General features: G+C 40.6%; 1 protein-coding gene and 1 long non-coding RNA gene across 3 annotated transcripts in view; both read left to right on the top strand.

Moving 5' to 3' along the window:
• Positions 1 to 16,289, top strand: part of ZEB1 (zinc finger E-box binding homeobox 1) — a 127,056-nt gene that overhangs the window by 1,562 nt on the left and 109,205 nt on the right. The window lies entirely within an intron of this gene.
• Positions 231 to 12,145, top strand: LOC114016717 (uncharacterized). The gene is made up of 3 exons (XR_008732225.1): positions 231 to 354; positions 7,830 to 8,007; positions 8,806 to 12,145. It is a non-coding gene; the product is annotated as an uncharacterized LOC114016717 (long non-coding RNA).

The following is a 16,289-nucleotide window of genomic DNA, read 5'->3' as shown; positions in this document are numbered from 1 at the left end:
TTCGCCTTTTGGGGGGCGGCGGTGGGGGACGCCAGCCGTCACCGGGAGGCGGGGGGGGGGGGGGCACACCCGAGGAGCGCGGCCGCCGTCGGCGGGGGGAGGCACCGTCGCCGCAGCGGGCGGCGATTCGCGCGGGGGCAGCGCGGCGCGGCCGCCCCGGGCCGGCAGGAGGGGGCCCGGCGCCCCGCCGCCCGCTCGCCGCCTCCCCGCCGAGAGTTGGTCCCCGGCGGCGCCCCGCGGCCGCGCTGCCTTCCCCGCCCCGGGTCCCGCCGGGGCGGCCTGGAGGTGGGGGGGGCTGCTCGCGGGCGGCGGGGGCGGGCGGCGAAGTTTCTTGCCTTCCCTCTGGCTTCGGAGGTACCTGTTTGTATAATAATGGGTGGTAACGGTTTGGCCGGGGGCCCCCGCTCCGCTCCCCGTGCGTGTGCGACCAACTGCTGCGGTCTATATAAGGAATTACACTTACATTTCAGACCGTAGGGCTGCTCTGGGGTGGGTTTGTCGTTCCCCCCCCCCCGCCCCCCCCCCCCCCCGGTACGTGTGTTACTTTAAGATGCATTTGAAAGGTACACGGCGGGGGGAATAACCGCCCGTAACACCCACTCTGCTGATTTTCTGGAAAATGGAGAAGTAGTTCGGTTCTCTCAGCGACTCTTCGGAATGGGATGTAAAGCAGGAGATTTTGTAACCTTCCTTGGCAATTTTAGGTTTTATGTGGCATTTCCTGTGCAGGGTCACAGATAGGAAGGCTTTCGCCTGCGATCTGAGATGTTTTCGTACGCAGTGAACGGGCTCCGAAATAGACCAGAGTCACGATGGGTGCTGCTCCTCTAATCCTGACCGCTTCGGGCGGAACGTGGGGATAAATAACGGCCCTTCCAGGGGCAGCGAGTTGGTTTGATCGCTTTGAACTTAGGAGGGCTTCCTTATTTTTGTTGTGTGCGTTTTCTAGCAAGTATTTCTGTTTGCACGTTCGTATTATTAATTCCTTGTCGTATTGTAAATATTTATATTTAGCTCATGATTTGGCTGTGCTGAAGGTAAGTTTGGAAAGTGCTTTTCTCTTTACCTTATTAAAAATGTTGATGATCCAGAGAAAGGGGCTTTTCTTGTTGCTGACGACATGTGTGTGACATGTGAGTCTGAACCACCCAGCGTCTGTGCAGGAGCTGTAAACATGTTTACCTGAACAGGAAAGAAAATGGATTTTTCTCTTAAAGATCCAGTGATACGAATATCGTACTCTTAAAGCATATCAACAGATGACTTGAGAGAGAATTTTTCTGAGAGCCTAGCTTTTGAAATCAACGGGCAAAAGAGATTCTTGATCGCTGCAGCAAATGGCAACTTGTGCAGGTAGAAAAAAAGATGGTGTTTAGTTTTCTCCTGCATGCATGTCAGCCCCCTCCTGTCTGCTGCTTTCGTTCTCAAGGGAGGGATTTATTTACCACGCTTGCTGTCAGTGTTTTTCCTTTGTGCTTAATAGTAGAAAACCAGATTTTTGTGCTGTTTGGCACAAAAACGTTTTGTCTGCAGTGTGTATCACTTGCAGAAAACAAAAGGTGTAGAAGATATGGTATCATTCCAGGTATCTTTCATCTTCATCACTTTTGGACCTCATTGCTGCACCCGTTTTTCTACAAAAAGCCTCTGAGTCTTTATCAACTAGTTCTGCAATGTAGAATATGGCATGTCTTGTTTTAGGCTGATTTTGGTTCCTTTTTTTGAGGAATTAAAACCAACTTAAGTCGTGCATTGAAGCATCAGGATTGGTTAGATAATAGATTCTGGATAATAGAAATTTCTGAGCAGTGGGTTTATGATTGACTTGAAATATTTACTAAATAAAGTATCTGGAGAAATGCTAACCCTTTTAACCTTTAAAATAAATATGAGACTTCTTGAGGGTGTTTTCTCCCCCCCCCCCCCCCCCCCCCCCCCCCCCGAGTCTCTTATAGGTGAGTACCTTCTGTCAATGAGACATCAGCGTACAGGAGATGTTTCAGCAACTGGCTTGTTCGTAGTACGCACTAAATTTTATGCTGTTCCAGTTGCCTTTTCCCCACTTTACCAGAGGATGTGAGATTATTAGAGATTGCACTTGACATCCAGTATACCAATTAATAATACTGGGCCACAGCATCAAGTTAGTATACTGTGAACTTTCAGTCTTCTTATGTGTTGGTAAACTTAACACAGCTGTTGTACTGTAAACTTATGTTTTGGTTTGGGTTTTTTCCCCATCTCTCAGTGTTTGGGAGCCAGAACTTAAGGCTGCCATCCTGATGCATTAGCTGTAGCTGGGAAGGCAGTCTTATCTTCTTAACTCTAGAGGTGGTTCCTTTTCTACCTTGTTTATTGGCCCCTACAGGAGATCAGCAAAAGAGCTGATTGGCGCTGCCATTAAAGCCTCCACTTACAAGAAAATCTGGCACTTCGTACCTGAAGAAGACTATCCTGTGTCACTGTCCTTCTGGCCAGTACACGAAAACATCTGCTACAGCAAAGGAGTTAGCGAAGTGTTGAGACTATAGCACCATCCTGATAAAGCAGAAACATAGTGCTGGTTGGGAGTCTCTCTTCCTATCTGCCTTTTCCCCCTCTTGTGACAGAGGAATTAGGAGGAAAAAAGAGGGATGCAATGATGTTTGTTTCTTTTCCCCAGTCATCCACATTGCCACGCTATGCAAATCCTGCATGGTCTTTAAATAGAGTATCAGGAAATGCTTTCTTATTCTGTGTTGGCTTGCAGGATTGGGATTAGTTGCTTTCTTGACATCTCATATATGTTATAGGTTTGTCTTAGTTTTGCTGTTTAATAAAAACTAACACATCTTGTTCTTCAGTAATACTGTGAGACAAGTAAAACAAGCTAAATATTTAAAACTTGCCTTACCAGAGGGTTAAAAGGATACCAACCTTTTATATTGATGTTTTGCAAATAATGTAAGTATGCCTTCTGGTTTCAGGTGCATATTTAACGGCCAAAAGAAGAATGTGTGAAACTGAGTAAATTCTGCATGCTGTCAGGTGTATGTGAGACGAGAGGCTGAGGCAGACTGATTTGATGTTTCTAGGAGGTTTTTTTGTTGTGTGGGTTTTGTTTTTTTTTTTCTACCCCTGGTAACAGCGAGTTCATTACTAAAAGGTTATGTAGATTGAATTGTAAGATGCCATTTCAGTTGTTTTACAGTTGGGTTTCCTCTCTTTTTATTAGATAATAATTTCTTATAAAGTTTTGTTACAAAGCTAAAGACTGTAAGAAGATTGTAGGTGACTTTGAATAAGGCAAAAAGTATGGTGTATTTCTGTTAGCTCCCAGGTGTTAACTACTGGCAGGATGTCAGGTGTTAGTGACGCTTGGGATACAGTATTCCTTGTCGTGCCTTTCTTCTCTTGTGTCCCTCCTTTCTTTTTCACTAGGTATCGTGTTTTCACTCTAGCATTAATTTAAACTTGCAATTTGGGAATTGAGGAATGTAGCCTGAGTTAAAATTCCAGGCACAGTGAACAGGTCTACATGGACATCTGAATTAACTGTTTTAGTCCAGGGAAATCTTCTCTCATATAGACAAGTGATACTTCTGTTTTAATGTTAACTACTGAAATATAATGGGAATATGCTTAAAAATGTTATTATCTCTTCATTTTTCTGTCAGCAATCAGTGCTTGTTATTTTAACGATTGTGAATCAGGGTGTTTTAAGTTAATTAGCTAGCTGAGGTACAGTTTAAGGTGATTAGTTGCCTGAAACAGTTTCTTGCTTACAGGACTGGTAAACATGCTGCTAAAGCAGTTGACGAAGAGTAGCAAGTCGATGAAACTTCCCCTCTGACATGGGCTTCCCTTATCATAGGGAGATGAAGTAGATGAAACCTTTCAGTTAAAAGTCTGAGGATCTGAATTCTGTGAGCTCTGACCAAATTTTCTGTTGAACATTTTCTATTGTATCAGATATCCCTCTCCATTGAGTCTTTCTGTGGACTTTGGGCTTTATTACAGGTCCCACTAGTATCAATGTTACTGACTTCAGTTAGGCCCTCACCCTCTGTCAGCAAGCTCTGCCGTTGGCAGTGCCGGGGGAAGGGGGTTCTACAGCTGTTCCCTGCCTCCTTCCCCACTGGGACTCAGGTGGTGGTATTAACCTGTCATTTCTTCTTACAGAAGTTTTACGGTGGTAGGGGGAGAGGCTGGAGTAATCTGAAGTAAAAATATCAGTGCAATACCTTTCTTCATGTGGAAACATCTGTTTTAATAGGGTTTAAAATGCCAGTGGCGTTTAAAATGCCAGCGGCAGACATTTTTAACATGCAGGGGACTCTCTTACTATGTTAAAGAAATAAAAACAGCTTCTGTGAAGCTTGGGTTGTGGGTTTTTTGCTTGTTTGTTTTTAAACTGATTTTTGAGCAACTGCTCTCTATTGCAGGGGAATTGCTGGAACTACAGTATCTAGCCAAATGACTCTTAAGAATCCCTACTTCTAAATTCAGTCATTATTATTTACCAAAAATACAGGCTCGTTGCTTTAAACTCATTAGCTGTTTGTAGTAATTTCAAAAACTCTAATTGATATTGCAAGCTGATTAGAACATGGTGTGCTTCGTCGACTGTCAATTCAATATTTAACAGCACATACTGCATCTCTGGAGATCATAAAGATTCTATGTGTGATAGGTTTCACACAAGTATATAAAAGAAGAGCTTGAAAAATGGAAATAATTCTGGTTTTATGCAGACTTTCATACCTGTTTCCGAAGTACAGTTCCAGGTTAACTTTCAGTTGCTTAATATCAGTATTCCTGAAATTCCAGTCATGTTTACCTACATTTTTTGAAAGGGCTCACCAGGTAGGATCTTTGCCATTATGAGAAGTAAGCAGGGTCTGGCTTACATCTGTGGTCTCAGAAACTTTGGTGCTTCATTCTGGCAGCTATAATAGGTCTGTTATTTTTGAGAACTAAATTCTCAAGTGACTTACCCAAGGTCACACAGGAAGTCCATAGCAAGGCTGAGTCTCAATCCATTTTTAATCCTTGGGACTACCCTTGCATTTGGCTTGATCTAGAGCCTTAAAGAGAAATAACAGATTTATCACTTAGCATTACTATTAATTTTAGCTGAAGTAGTCAAGCCCCTTCATTTTTTTCAAGTTTGTTGTCTTGAAATACTTGTACTTTCAGCAAACAAGTGGCAATATGCAAACCTCAAATTTTCGCTGTAGTAATTTTTAGATAGTACTAAGATAGTACCTTCATTGGTGATGTTTCCTGTCTGCGTTGTCAATGTAAGATAGTACCTTCATTGGTGATGTTTCCTGTCTGCGTTGTCAATGTTGATGTAATGATGTGCTGAATAAGTAGAGTTTTGTCTTTTGGTATTTTTTGTATTCCCAAATCTTAAGTTCAGTGATGTGTAGATAGACAGAAGTAAAACACAACAGGAGAAAACTGGCTTAAGACCTACACTGTTAACATCGATATTCCTACTCTGATGTGTGGGGTGTTCAGAAGACTGTTTTCTTAGAGGTTGACATCTAAGCAGAGATGATTTAATCGGATATTGGTTTTGTTGGGACAGTAATAACTAAAGAAGGGTCTCAGCATGTGGCTGGTACTTCTAATATTTGAAAGTGATTGCTAGGTAAATAAAAAATCGTAAGTCCCCTTAAAACAAAAACTCCCCAGAAATGCATAAATAAATGTCAGGCCTGGAAAGTCTACTTGACTGGGGCAAGTATGTGTCAAGTCTAGGTTTTGCTACTGTTTGTCATGGGGGGCTGCTGGCTGTGGGTGCAGGTGGGTGCTGCTCCTGCCTGGGGGGCCTGGCAGAATGAGGCAAGGTGGATGCGGAGGGCAGTCCGTTATCTTCATTAGTGAAGCTGTGCGGTTAGTTCTAGTCATGAAACAGTATAGTAGATCAGTTATGATAGGTACTCTTTCTTGTGGAGAGAAATGCCGTTTGAAATCTTTAAAAAACAACAAAAAACCCCCAACCCAACAACAAAACCCCAGGCACGCCATGGACGGCAGAGGGATGTATGTATGAGTGGGCAGGGGTGAATGGGTGAGGCGAAGGCCATGTGTGAGGAGGGAGGACAGAATAGGGAGTAGTCTGCTTCTCACTGAAGGTCTGATACCTTTATTTCTGATGCACCTTCGTGGCCTTCCAGGGAGCGATGAATCTGGCAACAGATCATGATCACAGAGGAGATCTCAATGGGAAATGGCTTTGAGCTCAGCTGACTAGATGATGCCTTGAAACGTTGGAATTGTTTGGGGATTCTATAGGGGAGTTTTTGTATGTAGCTTTTGGTAATGCTTTCTGCTTCCATGTAATGTTGGCGACTTTTTTTTTTTAAATCTCTCATTAAGCCATTGTCTCTGATATTCTGAGTCGATTTCTTGAGCTAATTATCACACGCATGGGTATTTCTCAGTCTTGGTTTGCTTTTCTGGCTGTCTAATTCCTAGCTGTCTTATTTTTAAGTTTATTTATAAGTTATTGGAAAGAGTAACAGAAGTCTGATGTCTTTAAAAGCTGTTTACAGTTGCAGCTTTCTAATCTTTGCTTGCTCTCCTCTCTTAAAGAAAAACCAGGATTATTTTCAGTTTTCCTTTTGTTGAGCCATAGTTTATTTAATAAACTATTTGCCCCTTTCTTGCATAGATAAGTAGTATTCCTGTGTGATGGTTGAGCAAAATGGGAAGGCCAGTCAAGAAGAGTGAGATGATGGATAAAATGCCAACTAAAGTGAAGTGCAGTATAGCTTTATAAATCTATTTCAGTACTTCTGAGAAAAATACTACCCCCATCGTGACAGTATGTAAGTACCTTTCAGGCAGTAAAAATATATATAGAGTCCTCTCTTTCTGTATCTGAGCCTATACATCTGATTCCTTGTGTGAGTGCCCAACAGCTTATGTTCATGTTAGGGGAGGGTAGGTGATAAGACACAAACTCAAGTTTCTTCTTTTACATGTGGAGCAGCCAGGCAGTGATTCCTATGTTTCAGTTGGTTAGAGCTTAACATACTAACCAGCATTCTTTAGACTTGCACATTTGTCCCCAGAGGAGCCCCAAACAGGGAAGAAAAGAGGCCTTTTTATTTTGCCTCACTCTGCTTGTTTCTGATACTATTACTGTAATGTAACTATATCTTTTGTTTTAATGTGCTTTTTCAGAGCAACAGAAGTTAACTAAAAATATGCTTTCTCATCTTTGAGAAGTCAGTACTGTTTGAAAGCAGCCTGTTTCAGTTCCCTCCTTTTCAGCTGTCATTCCCAGCTGTCACAATCTCCTTGATGTGAGGACTTTACCCCTGTTGTTGCAAAGCAGTTTGGTTAACAACTGCTGTCACCCAAAGGTTAAAACCTGAAAACTGGCATCCTTTGTTGCTTCCCTTACAAATGTTTGCTTTCTGTTTGGCAGCATCTCCCTCGTGTCTCTGCCTTCAATGTGTTCCATCTATCCTATTTTTGGAGAACTATGTAAAGCAAATGAACATGTCTAATGATGAATGCATTCTTCCGGATGTGTTAGGGGGCTCAATTATGACTGAGGAGAGAGAATGAAAAAGAGAAATTCTATCCTGTGCTGAGATGACGTTCCATCCTATCCAATTAGGATCTGCGAGTACGAGTAGCAGTCCTTCTTGAGTGAAAGGACATGTAAAATCACTTCTTTAACTGCTAGGAACCCCATATAATATTGGAGTGTATCAGATGGAAAAGAAATAACTCTTCCTTGACTATCTAACTAACTACGTAGTATTATGTACTATTTTTAAATATGTTTTTGGCTTTGATGCTGATATCCTCTGTCTTTCTGCAAGCTCTTCTGTTTTTTAGCTTCTCTACAATTCGGGTGTTAAATGGGGAACATTGGAAGGAGCTGGCAAGAGCATTGGAGACAAACAAATTATAAAGCTGTCCTTTCACCGTGATCCTGAGAGTGACTTTCATGGATGATACTTGAAATAAAGGGGTTAAAAGTCCAATGTGGTACAGAAGGTATTTTTACCAATAGAACTAGTGCATCTGTTGTAATTAGGATCAAATGCTACTTGGGCCAGGAACACTAGGGAACAACTTGAGTTATTGTGATATGAAATGTTTTCATTATTTCAGTAAACATCCCTTTTTAAATTCTGCCTGACAGACAACTGACAGACACTGAAGGCAGTTTTCTGTTCCATTTTGTAGAGACATCTGTCTATAGAGTGTATATTGGAGAAAGCAAAATGAGATTACAGAACATCACAAATGTGACATGATTGAAAAAGGCCTGGGGAAATCTATTCCATCTGAAAAAGTGCAAACTAGAGAACGGAAAAATCAGACCTTAATTACAGAGATTATGTTATTTTTTGCTAAGCCAGTAATTTGACCTAAAGAAGCAGGTTGGGTTTTTTGTTTGTTTCCAAACATCTTCCCCCTCCCCCAGTCTAATATAATTTTTCTTAATGCCCAGAAACTTAAAGGAGATGAGTTGTCCCTTTTTAGTAAATGTACTTGGTTGTAAACATTTTTTTCTAAATGCCTTGAGGAATTTCTGCCTTGTATCCTTTCAGGTATGCATCAGATTTTCCTTCTTCCCACCTTCTAGTCTGCTTTACTCTTTCTCTTAAGCTCCTGTATGCTATCTAAGTCCCATGACGTTCTAGACTGGAGAAGGAGGTACTATTCAGAATCTGTAAGCTGTTCAGTCTTCTGTTTTGTTTTGTTTTTTCCTCTAGTATTGCTGGTAAATTGAAGTGAAATGAAACTAGTCACATACTACTGGATTCATTCTTGTGTTATTGTTCACAGGAAGGACCTAGGTACAGTTGACCCTGCAAAGAGAGTGAGGTGGTGAATAAGGACTTTGAAGCAGATTTGGAACTGTAATGACTGGCTTCCTTCCCTGCTGCTGTCCCTTCCCCTTCCTTGCAAAGCGTTTTCATTTGAAATGCTAAGGTGTGGTCATCAGGCATATCTGTTCTCAACTTCCAGTAATTTTTTGCTCACTGCTGAGCTACACCATAATTACATATGCAAATGCAGTATTTTTTTCCCCTCTTACCTTGTACATGTGGGAGGGAAAGATAAGGTTGCAGAGTGCTGCCAGGGATGGTGCTGCTGTCGAAAAAGTGCTGCAGATGGCCACAGGAGAGAATTGCACGTCGTGCAAGACAAGACTCACGGGGGATTTCAGAACTTCTGTGGTTCAGAGGCAACGAGAAAACACTGTTCTTGCCAACTTTAAACTATAGAGAGGGGCAGACTGTTGGATGCCTTGGTATAATAACCTGTTTTCATCATACATTCTAGCTACTGAGTGCTGAGAGTGAATTTGCACTTACAATGGGAATTTGTTTTGTAGACATACGTATGTGTAGTTATTATAGCCAATAATTTAATGTATTAGGCTGGCTTGAATGCTCCCTGTAGTAACACAAGGTAAAGTTCTGTTGTTCATAAGCATTGTAATGATAATAAAACCACAAAGCTATTTCTATGGAAAAGACTATTCTGACATTCTGTTCTTCATGGTAAAGCTTACCTTGTACTTTTTCTAGATTTTAAATTGACTGATTCCCAAAACCCTAAATATGTCTTACAACAAATAGTGGAAGTAAGATAGAATCAATTTTATATTGCAGTCAAAATGCTGGGAGACTCTTTCTACACAAAAATGGAATAATAACTTAAACAGAAATGAGAAGTAAAATTGAATTGTTAGTTGTAGCATAGGAAAAGGGAAATAGTTCAGTGACACATAATGCAATATAACATGCCATAGTTCTCTGTGTTTTACCACATGATTGATCTTGCCTTCAGGGATCAGCCTGAATAGCTGATGTGGTAGTTACGTGATGGAGGGGGACTTCTTTACAAGGATGAACCAGGTTTGTACCTCAGCATGTGAGTGACAAACTAGTGGCAGACTTTCTGTTTCTGTGAGCTAAGCCAGTTCACACAAGAGGGACAATTTTAGCTTTACAGCTGCAAAGGATAGAAATAGACTTAGGTGAATAAAAATCATGACACACAATGGAAGTTTATGATCCTGACAAAATTCTTACAAGGTATATGATGCAAACCGTTGCTGGTAGATATGATGCTTAAAAAAAAACTTGTGCCAGTACTGCCTGCTTTCCTTCACAAACAAAATAAATAAGGTAGTTAAGAACTCCAGCAAATAGGGAATTTTCTTTATTTTGGTATAAAGTTGCAAGCCTCTGTTTTTTGATTACCCCAATCTCCTCTTCTTTTTGTTTAAAAAAAAAAAAAAAACAAAACCAAAAATTTAAAGCTCCTTGCTATCACATTGCACATGCAAATACAAGTGCAGTGAAATGATTTGCATATGTATCATCACAATAGTTTTGTGATATAGGAAAGAATATACAACTTCAAAAAAAAAACCCCAAGCTGTTTTCTTACCTGCTTGGAAAAGAAAAGTGCTGCAATTGAAAACTTGCCAAATGTCTTGTTCTAATAGTTTACAGTTGCTTATTTTTAGTTCTTATTTCATCTTTCCAACTTTTGCCAATACTTTTAAAGCATTTTGAAGGTCTAGTATAGCAAATCCTCAAAATGGAAAGATGGTTGTGACTTTTCAAGTTCCAGGATGCTTGTTCACTGAATAAAGCCTTCCAGTTTGTACCTTAATGTATCTTAGTAGGCATCCTAATTAAGCCGCTTCTTTTTTGTTGTTGTTTTTGAAATGTCTACCTTTAAAGAACTTGCACTACTTCCTTCAACCACAGAAGCATTGAGTAGGACTGCAATCAAATGTGTGTCTTATTGGTTCTTGGGTCTACTGTGGAAACACTTTGTAGCTGAAGTGTTTTTGCGCATGCACAACCATGCGTCCTGTTTTCCTGCCTTTTCCTTTTGTCTGTTGAGCTTCTGGCTGATAGCAGATGAATGTGGGCAGCAAAGAGTAATGGGCTGTACAAAATGCCTGAGGCTTCTTGCATACAATAAAATGACTCCATTATAAAGAAAAAAATGACAAGCCTGCCATGGAGGATATCTGTATTGAGGAGATGGAGAGAGTAGCCTTTGGTTTATGATCATGTTAATGGGTGTAAAATAAACTTAATTTTTTTCAACTGTCAAAAGTATTCCTAGGTGCTTTATGGAGTAATGCTGAAGATCCTTCTAGCAGGAAAACACTGATGAGCTAAATGGATGATGTACTACTTACTGTTCCTGGTTGCTATATATCTGTGTGGGAAGGAAGGGAGTAATAGCCTGACAGCTCAGTTTCATTTTCACCATGCAGGTGTGTGGATTTGTGTTTTGTGGGGCTTTTTTTTTCTTTCAATTTTTTTTTTCTAGTGCGTTGATTAGTTGCAGGATTATATAATCTGCCCTGCAGAAGTGTGTTGGGTTTATTAAGTCTTTTGGAAGATGCACTAATACAGATTTGAAGGAAACTGGGCCAGAAACATGGCTGGCTGAGACAGAGGGAATCCAGATGTTAGAGGAGGATATAAAAATATAAAGCTGTAGTGAGTTGAATCAAGTAGAGGCACAAGTCTGTGTGTGGAAGCACAGTAGCAGGAAAAATAACTAGGAATCCTATCAACATTTTTGACAGCTATACTTACCCACTATAAGAATCTAGTGTTTAAAAAAACCTCAGTTGCCTAGTTTACTGTGTCTGTAAGCAGTAGTGGCTATTCTTGCCATCCTCGCTTCCAGTTACAGCTTTCAAGAAGATTTTTTGTTTTGTGTATTGACATGCAAACTCTGAAAGGTGCTTCTGCCTCTCCGCCACCCCCCCCCCCCCAAAAAAAAAAAAAAGTGCACTACTTTAATATATGCTAAGTGAATGATCATCCTGAATTGTGTGTGCTTGGGAAATGAAGACAGCTCCTGATAAACAAGGCTTCCAAAGTAACTGGCAAGTCAGAATAAAACCAATTTGATTTGTAGAATATGGAGGAATTGTTAAAACATGCAAAACTTGTCCTAAAATGCTTAATTTTAAAGAAACCTCTGAACCTGTACTTTTTTCAGTCTGTCTCTCCTGTTGGAGTCTGTTCAATATGTCACTGTAGATACAACTCAAGAGGACTCTGGAAATCTATGCTTTAGCAGCAAAATGTACAAATTACGATTTGTAATCAATAAAATGGGAATACTGTTTGAGTAACTTTTGTGTTATTTTTCTCATTTTGTCAGCTGCTGCCAGGTTTCAGTGTGGCTATTCAGGATGTATATTCCATCTGTTGTATGGACTGTGTCCCTTGAAGATCTCCTTTCAGCTGCACTTTATACACCAGCTCTTCCCGTCTCTTGGATTGTCCTTCTTTAAGGGAAGACCCTTCCTCAAAATATGTACTTCTTCCTTTCCCTTCTTTTCCTCCAATAAAGTGTCATCTGCCCGTCTTTCCCCCCAAGGAAAAGAATGTAACTGAGGGGGATTTGAAGACCACTTGCTCCACAGATGCTGCTCCCTTGACAGCAGTTTTAATTCATTTTTACATGCATTTTTATTTTGCAGTTCAGAGTTAGTTCTATGATCATATGAGCTTTTTATGGCACTGAAGACTGTAGCTGCTTAGGAAGGAAGCTGATGAGAAGACAAAAGCTTAGTTAACTATCTAACAGTGGTAGTCTGTAGATGGTAACAACTATAAAAGATGTTCCAGGCTAATTTATTAAGAAAGGACCTGTGGTGTTTTTCGCCTTGCCCCATATGATGGCAGTGGTTTACAGTAGGAAGGCACTAGTTTCTGCCGTTGCAGGTAGAAGGGGAGGTAGTCGCTGACAGGTAATGCAAAGAGATTTGAGTAAAAATAAGAAAGTGAACTCTTTTATGGGGAAGGGGGTGGCTACATATTTTACAAATGTTTCAACATCTGTGATTTGGCACAACTAAAAGCAGTATGTTGCTTTCTAATGCAGCTTAGGGAAGTGGCACTTATGAATAAAAAAGATTAGAACTATTATCTTTTATGTGATTCTTATAGTCACACATCATACTGGGAAAAAGGTATTGCTGCCTTGGACTGACCTGGTCTGACATGACTATAGTATTGTGACATGGCTGGTTTTCAGAACAGGTTTTGGAAGTTGCAGAATATCAAAGACAGAGTGATAAAACTGTTGAAAGCTCAACTTCACTAAATTATTTCAAGACATACATAAAAGAAGTCTTGTGTTGAGCTGTACCGTGACAGGGGAGAAACTTACTGTTCTTGCTTCCTAAATTTGTATGATTGCTCCTGATCAGTGGCAAGCGATAGGATATGTCAGTCTGTCTGACCAAGCTGTAGACCATTTCCAAATATCCCTTTTGGACATACTGCAACCAGGAATTTTGGACTTTTTGGAGAGCCTTAACTGGGTCTTGTATGTGCTAGTTTGAAAATAAACCTTCAGATAACTAGTGTGGTTGAAGTTCTGTATTTAAAAATACACTAGTAAAATATAATCCTAGTACTAATAACTTGTGTTATCTTTCAATTTTAACAGCTTTTGGGTTGAGACTTAAGATCGCTTTGTTGTTTCTTGTTGGCAAGTACTAGTGCAGCAGAGCTAGGACCCTGAGTTTAGGACATGATAATGATGGCCACCAGCCACAGAGCTATGGAGTGCCTGAGGTGGCGTGGGGCAGAAATCTCAGACCCGGAGATCTGTATTTTCAGGTTTAAAAGGTAACCAATTCAGAATATGTATTGTTAGATTTAGCTCAAAATACAACATATTTTAAAACTTCCAGTGGGCAAATCGTCTTTTGTTTGCTGATTGTAGTGAGGAGGAGGCAAGATCTTAATATCTATTTTGTAAAGTATCTAATGCATAAACTATGAAATTACAGAAGGCCTTGTGCAGGTGAAGGTACAATGCTTGACACAAAATGAGGTGCCTGAAGGGTACAGGCCTGGAAGATGCCGCCTTTCTTCCCCCCAGTTTTGCTTTTGTGAATCCTGATGGCCAACCCTTGCCTTAAGCTTTGACAAATGCAGTGTGTTAAGATGTGGAAGGTCGCAGGTTTTACGGTGATTTGCTTTTGATCCCTAGTTCAGCCAAGAACCACATAGTTACCTCAGTTTTATTTGTCTGTTGTTTTCCATAGGTAGAGCAGAAGTGTGTTTTTGCAGTAGAAGAGTTAGAATATGTGGTTTTGTTATCTGAGATACTGTTAATTGGCATCTTTCCTTTGTGTTGTAGGCCCTGTGTGAATCCTGGTGACTCCAGGTTTGTGGGATTTTTTTTCTGTGAATAGAAAGAAGAGTCTCTTAGATGTGCTTCAGACAAAAATGTTAGAAAGCCTCATGTGTTTTCCTCATTCTAGAACTGAATAGCTCTTAGGAGAAGTCAGTGTCAATACAATATTGCTTTCCCTCCTGGATGAGGGATTGAACTCTGTCATGCTCTCTCACCTAGCTCTCCAAGACCTTCAGAATTTTAAGATATGCAGAACTACAGTGTATTTTCATCTCCTTTCTTCCCGTCTGTTCCAAGCAAGACTGTTTTAGAGAAGGGGAAAAACTGCTATCAGAAAAGCCCAGTCAATGTTTCTGAGATTAAATAAGGCTTTTGATTATCTCTGCTGTAAATAATAGGTAGTTTAGGTTTCTTAGAGCAATTCATGCGATTCTGCAAAACTTATGTGACTATTGCAGAGTACTTCAGTGGACACTGTCTGTTAGTTAGGAACTCTTTAATTTGGGTGACTTGCAAAGACTGAAATGTAATATTCAGCAGATCTTCCTGTAGTGTGTCAGAACAAGGAACGTCAAGCTTTGTTTTGGAGGAAGCATATGTTCAAAATCTTTTAGATTCATTCACACATACTTGTCCTGAGATTTCCTCTTGATTTGTAAAGGTGTTCTGGAAGACCACACAGGCAAAAGCACTTTGATTTTGCTTCCTTGGATGATACCGATATGTAATCAATACCTCTGATGTTAATTTTTTTCTTTTAAACTGAATCTTATTCCTCTGTATCTCACAGATTCTTAGTCTGGTAGCCACCACAGCCATCTACAAAATTCATTGTTCTAAAACTAGTAAGCAGCTGTGCCAACATGAAAAATCTGTTCATTTACACAGCATGATTGATAGAGTAGGAGGGATTTCCATACTATCCTGAACACGACCTGCCAGTCACTAGGAAAGCGATGTGCTTTGTTCCCACTGGGGTACGGAAGGGATCTGGAGAGAAGTGAGGTATGCCTTGCCTTGTGATGTCTGTGTTGGCATCCTCACAGTATCACGTGAAGAAGAGCAAGAGTTTTTTAATGATCTCTCCTGTCCCAAACCCTTTAGAAGTGTGTCCTTATTTTTGATGTTGGTTTTTTTCCCTTGTTTCTGCAAGCAGGACACTCATGGAAAGCCTGTTACGTGGAGGTTTCCGTTTAGGCATTAGGGCTCTGGAACAAAATATTTAGTCTTTGAGGTGATGTCAATCTTCTGTTTCCATTGGATTCTTTCTTATTTGTTGGGGAAAGGTGCAGATGAAGAAGTCATATTGGGCGTCTGGAGGTTTGGGAGGGCAAATTCCCTTAGCTAAAAAGAACAAGCACATTTTTTGCTTCCTTGAGAGGCTTTTTTTCCATTTGTCGAAAGGATAAAGGATGTCTTCTGCCCAAAGGTTATTTAAATTGATGCCTGAGTGTAAGAGCATGTAATGCAACTAATGGCACACATCCCACTAAATGTGGGCTGTTTTTTTATTTCCTTGAGAACCAGTCAGTTTTGGGTCCTGTGTCTATCATTACCAAATTGTATGCCTTTGGTGGAAACCTCAAGGAGTAGAGGCTGGTTTGGGGCAGATGCACTCAAAGTGCTTCAGCATAGGAGCTAGGGGTAGTAGTAGGAGTTGTTGATGCCCTACCATTCAACTTTGGGGAAGTCTGGGTTGCTAACCAAGTGACAGAAGCATGTCTGTTTGCCAGCAATGGCAACCCAGCATTGTTATGTGAACCACCTTCTGTAATAAAGCGAGGTTTGAGATGTTCTCCAGTAAAGAAGTCTACTGGTATCTGCTGACAGCAACATGCTATATTATATGTAATACATAAAGGCATAATTGTTCCTAGGAAAACATTGCCTCAGATATGCTGCTTTTTAGTGAGTAGACCTCTTCATCTGCAGTAAAAACAAATAACAACTTGTTTGCTGAACTGTGACCTGTTTTGGAGTGACAGTCTTGCAGCTTGCTGAATCGACAGCTGGGCTTACCACTGTGCTGGCCGTAGCTGAGAGCGAGCTTCACAAAGGCTTTGGAAGAATACATTTGTTTTCCTGCACTGTTGTTATTTCTCAGCAGGTTTTCAGTTGCTGCT

The sequence above is a fragment of the Falco cherrug genome, chromosome 4 (assembly GCF_023634085.1).
Source record: "Falco cherrug isolate bFalChe1 chromosome 4, bFalChe1.pri, whole genome shotgun sequence".
Classification (NCBI taxonomy): Eukaryota; Metazoa; Chordata; class Aves; order Falconiformes; family Falconidae; genus Falco; species Falco cherrug.
The sequence above is the reverse complement of the archived record's forward strand: the minus strand, read 5'-3'. Positions and strand labels throughout refer to the sequence as shown.